This window comes from Gavialis gangeticus, unplaced genomic scaffold (genome assembly GCF_001723915.1).
Source record: "Gavialis gangeticus isolate Ggan-Ray unplaced genomic scaffold, GavGan_comp1, whole genome shotgun sequence".
In the NCBI taxonomy this organism is placed as follows: domain Eukaryota; kingdom Metazoa; phylum Chordata; order Crocodylia; family Gavialidae; genus Gavialis; species Gavialis gangeticus.
The window spans coordinates 11042010-11048222 of NW_017729031.1; positions in this window are offsets into that span (position 1 = coordinate 11042010).

Sequence of the window (6213 nt, forward strand, 5' to 3'; positions counted from 1 at the left end):
GCTCACCGCCTTCCAAAATAGGTTCAGTAGTCTGTGAAGATTGAGGTGAAAAAGAAATGGAGTACTTCAGCATTTTCTGCATCATCTGTCACCTAGGTTGCCTCCCCCATTCAGTAAGGAAACCAGCTTTTCCTGATCTTTCTCTTGTTGCTGACATACTTGTAGAAACCCTTCTTGTTACCCTTTGTGTCCTTTTCTAGCTGCAACTCCAATTGCACTTTGGTCTTCCTGATTTTTTTTTTATCTCTGCATGCCCTGCATCCCCTGAAGTTTATGAAACAGAACTCTGAGACACAAGGTTACCTTGTTTTCCTCATAGATCTCTTGGGCTTAGGTCAGGAATTAAAAAAGCCTGAGTCTGAATTTATTAAACCTTTTCAGGTTAGTCTAACCTGGCTAGGTTAAACCCGATTGTAATTGTGCAGACATCCCCTCTGGACTGAAGAAATGCAGGCATATGCCTGCAGTGGCTCAGGCTAGGTGCTAGAGCAGCCCTCTCTTCCCTTCCTCAGTGCTTAGCTGAGAAGGGGGTGTGGCCTGGCCCTGGCAGGGTGCTCTGATTAGGGAGGGGTTTCCCTTCCCCCTTGCTGTTGATAACACAGCATTGAGTTACACAGCAGGGTGTTACACAGGGAGTTGTTAGCATGCATCAGCCCATCAAACAAAACAACCGCCTCTCTCATTAGTTCAAGCTCTTCTTAAACAACTTTTTCCAAGGAAGGAATGGATGGACATTGCCAGCTACCTGTTGATTAGCTCCAAAAAGCCCTAAGTTGGCACTGTCTTATCTGCCTCTGTCCTGTCTCCCACAGCATGGACTGTAGCCAGTATGTGGTATGCTAACTAATACAGGGAGATTGTCTGTGTAAGACAGAGGGGAGGGGGCAAGCTCTGCATGATCAGGGAGTGGTGAGAGGGAGGGTGGCAACAGGAGAAAGCCAGGCAAATGCCTCTGTATGTGCCAGAGCTCCAGTCAGGGACCAGAGGGGTGGGGCCAGCCCTGCTGGGCTGAAGCAGAGAGAAGAGCCCCGTCCAGGGCTGCAGAGCAACTGGGATGCTGGAGGACTCTGATTTCACTTAAACCAGGAAGGGGTCTGGGACAGACATTGCATAACCCAGTTTGACTCAAGTTGGTTAAGTCTGATACTACATTCAACCAGGTTTCTCTCAAACTGGTTTCAGCCATTTTCAAACTGGGTTATATGCACTAACATCTGTTCTGTTACAGGTTTAAACCAGTTTGTGATCACTTAAACTGGTTTATATGTCATGTCTGTCCCTAGCCATGGTGTTGAGCACTGTGTAAATGCATATATTTTTAAATGCATACTAAACCAACTTCAATACATTTTTATGCAGTTATATAAGATAGGGGTATTTACCTAATGTATCTGGAAACAAAAAACAAAGAAGTGTTCATGCACAGAAATCTCAAATACTAAGATCTGAAGCCTGCAGTCTTTAATTAGTTAATTATGTCTGGTTCTGAGTAACTATGTGAAACTCATATTATGAAGTTTACTGTTACGTGTTTGTATTTTGATAGAGCCTGGGGCAACTATCAGGGATTATGGCCAGAGATATTCTTTGCCCTGAAGAGCTTACATTCAGTAAGAGAGTACTTAGATTTTTTTTTTCTTTGTATGGAGTTATTTAATTTTAGAGTAATTATGAAAGTGGGTCTCTGGCTCATAAAATACTAAGCCAGTTTTTAAGAATGTACCTTTTGACTGGCTGAACAAGTCTGTTTGTCTGCAAAGAGACCCAGCAAGTCTTAACTGTATGATTAAAATGATACTGTACTGTTAGAAATATTGCCTGTGGTTTGTGGGGGGGGTTGTTTGTTTTTTGGGGTTTTTTTAGATTTTAGTTAGCACTGAACCAGTTAAAAGGAAAACAAAGTATTTTGTTTTACCAACTCTTAACTCCACTCAGGCCTAAATTATCTTTCCCCTTCAGAAACAGGCATTTTAATATGTCACTTTTCAGTTCCAGCTCAATAAACAACCATTTATTTACAATTTTAAAGCAATCTTCAGCCTAGTCAGGTAAGAATTATTTCAAAAGAATAAAAACATTTTCATTTCCCATCACTGCCAAAAATGAAAAGAACATGAGTTATGAGTCTTGCTATGTTGTCTTAAGTTGATTACTATGGAATGATTAAAAAACTAGCTGTGCTGTCATTGCAGAAGAGTACATTATAAGTGTAATAACAGCTTAGGGATACAATCCATCAATGCCGTACTTGGAAGAAGAAAAAAAGTTGATCTATTTCTTTGGTCATCATTTTCAGCATATTAGATGACAAATAATTGTACATTCATCAATAACAATAGATTAAAGTTGAAATGATTTATTGCTATTACACTGCTGTTATGATGGAGCACTAGGTCACTCAAGCATTGATGGGGTCTGTATTTAATTTTCACGGGTCTCTTATCAGAAATAATAGACAGAGAGGAAACCACCTGAAACAAGGTAGATCAAAGTTGTTGACAAGTGATTTGTAGGTTTGTTCTTCATGAATGGTAGAGTAGAGGTAGCAGCAACTCTTCTGCTTAGCTCTGTGAACCACTAAATCAAGCAAACCCTTATACGTTCTTGTTCAGCCAGCCAGTCATCAAAGAAAAATATGAATGCCATTCTAAGTACCAAGCTAGTTAATAATAGCAAATTATAATGCATGTTTTATATTCTGTGTCTAAATCCTGTAAATAATAATAATTCAAGAAACCCGTCTTATTTTTCTTAAACATCATATGCAAAAGAAACTCAACTTTAGTTTAGAGTTTGAATAAAGTTGCTTAAAAGGCTCAAATAATAATTACAGAATACATTTTCATTGAGATTTAACATTTATCCAACATGTTCCATAGAAATGCTTCAGTTTTGATGAACTTCTGATTTACTGCCAGCTTGTTTGTCAGAGAGACATTCATGGGAGCTGGCTCAAAGGCAGATATTTATTAGAATTTTTTTTTTAGTTGGGGATGCTAGGGCTTCCATGGGTCACTGCTCCTAGTTAAGCTACCACAGAATCAAGTATTTGAGTCTTCCAGGCCAGCTGGCACCCCTGATTAGCCAGTTCCTGGAACCTTGGAAGTCATGATACATTGCTCCTAGTACTTCCAGGCTTCTAATTCCTTGTTGGTTGGGTGGCCTGTCATGGGTCTAGGACCCTGGAGGCCCTGGTAGCTGCTCAGTGAAACTGACATAGTTCTCGTGATTTTCACTGATATTCTCTGTTGAGTAGCAGTGGTCAGAGTGACCAGATTCTTATTTAGTTAATAAATGTTTGGTCACTGTTTCATAGCGGTTATTCAGTGTTGTGTAAAAATGAAATTAACAAGAATTCTATCACTTTCATTCATTAGCTTCTAGGCTCCCACTGTTGTCCACCAGCAGAATCTAGGGAATGTGTTTTGTCTTCGAAATGCTATAGTTCACTGTTTCTAGAATGAAATACAGTAAAATACCTGTTATCCGGCATGAGGGGGGGATGTTGGGTGCTGGTTATGTAAAAATTCCTGTTATCTGAGGCAAATAACACAGAGTGGAGGGGGGGGATGGCAGCAGTTACATGTGAAGTGGGGTGGGGAGGGGGGTGATGGCAGCCACATGCAGAACAGCAGCTGTGGTGGCAGTGGCAGCCACTGTGTGAAAGCTTTCCCTGCCCCCACCTCCACACTGGCCAGCCAGAAATTCTGGTTAATAGAGTATTCTGGCTTGGGGAATGCTAGATAACAAGGATTTTACTGTATTAATTTCAGTACTGCAAAACTCCAATTCAAAGGTGTTTCCTTTGCCCTCTTTTTGTAAAACTGAAATTCAGACACTCTCTTGTAATTCACTAATATTAATTATACTAAACTTAGAAGAATGCATTGCAATTACAGTGCTGTTTTGATGGAGTGAGGATAGGAAGAACTGCAAAGCAGCTTTTTAACAGTATACACTAACACTGAATAACAACTGTGTGGTATATTGACCAATTAAAACCACATGGAGAATATATATGTGGAATTTTGCCAACATGAGCAGATATTTCACATAAAATAAATTTTAAAGATATATTATGAAAAAAAAACTTTAAAAATATGTGTTTTAAAATTACACTATTCTGAAATGTCTGATATTCCAGAAAAAAGTCTGGGAAGAAGAAAAGCAGCATTAGGTACCTCAGTAATTGTATTTCTCACAAACTATTTTAAACTTTTAAGATAATTTCATAGTCTTTCTTAATTTCTGGGTTATCTTCTACCTAACTCTGAAAAATATAACACCTAATTAAATAACCTGTCTTGAATGCTGTAATTTGTAAAGCAACTGTAGTACATGGCAGTGTACAAATAACTTGGGATCTTATTAATTAACCATTTCATCTAAACTAGAAAATGAACAGGCCTTAAATCTAAATTTTTATCAAGTAAGATTTTGTGGAGATGAATGTTAACTGTATTCACATGGAAGATGTAGGGAGAATCTAGCATGTAGTATTACTATTAAAAAGTTAGTTAGACCAGGTAAAATGGAGCTCTAAACTACAAGGATTAGCTGGATATATTTTGCTGTGAAACCCCATACCTGTCAATAAGTCAGCAAAAGTAAGAGACATGAATAGCAAAAAAGGTTTAATTTTCTGTCCAGTCAAATCTTAGTGTATAACACTCAATTTTCCTTCCTTGGTAATCTAAATAATTTCCCACCTTGCTCATGATGAATGTCTTGCCAGTTCCTACTCAGTCCTTCCACTTTACACGACCTAATTAAAGAAAACATTCCATGATTGCCTATTTTTCCTCATGCATGACAACCTATTATTTTTTCTACCACCTGATTAGGGCTTTATTATCCTTGGATTTAGATTGATTTGCTGGGCACTTTAATAAAACACTACTTAGTTTGATTTAAAGGGCTACAGGTTTCATTCATTCATACAATTACTCTTATAGCCAACTCACATACTAAGTACTGTATAGTATATGAAAAGAGATTCTATACTGCCACAGTAAAAGGTTAAAAATGAGAATCACAGGTGACATTCTGCTTGTATATGTTGTTGCTATTTCTATTGTGGGCAGTCATGAGAGGACATTTTGCAATATAATTTGTCAAGAGTGATAAATTTGTTTCATCATTTCTGTCAAGAATGGCTCCTGTGTATTAAAACTACTATAAATATTTGCTCAAGATAAACCAAAACTTTCATATGATTAAATAATAATACATTTCTGATGACAAATCACATTTACTCTGTTATCTGCAATGTGAGCCAAAATTACGTAGTTAGAGTTCAAATGGATGATGATCAGTTGTGATTTCAAATCAAAGGAATTTTATTAAATACATGAGATTTACATCATTATTTTGTTAGATAGAAAATTCTCTTTCAGAAATTTCACTCATATAGTTATAACATGGTTTAAAAATGTTAGATTATATTTCGGTAAAAGAGAATCAAGTGAAAAACTTCAGCAAATGCTTAAATATCAGGAATGTTTATCTGACCTACTGTCATTCTTTCTTTAACATTAATAAGAGAAGATTGCAGCTAATTCTATAAGACTGTAAGACCTACAATTGGAAAATTTTGGGCAAACTTTTGCACTTGTGCTGAGCACTAGTGTGTGTGTGTGTGTGTGTGTGTGTACGTGTGTATGTATGTGTATTTCTGAGTTGCACAGGAATATGTCTGTGCTGGGATTTAAGCTGGGGAAAACTTTGCAATAACAAAAAGTGATATAGTTGCTTTTCAGAAGAGAAATATAGATCTCTTTCTCTCTTCTGAAATGCAGCTATATTACTTTTTGTCATTGTAAAGTTTCCCCAACTTAAATCCCATCATAGACATACACCTCTGTGACTCAGAAATATAAATATATTTTTCTATGCTGGTGCCCAGCATCAGTGCAAAAGTTTCTCTTCTGAAATGCAGCTATGCAGCTATATCAGATAAATAGATAAAGCCCCACATTTCTTAGTCCAATTACCATCTCTATGTGGAGATTTTTCCTTGGGTATAAGTTAATAGTCTTCAGCTTTCACATGAGTATTGATACTAAGGCATTCAGAATGATACCTTTAACACAGGTGGACTTTGCTGCATTCAGTAAACTGGGGAGAGCACAATAAAACAGTGGGTAAGAATGGAACTTGAACTTCAAAAGATTCCTCTTCTGAAGTGCAGGTATATCACTTTTTGTTACTGTG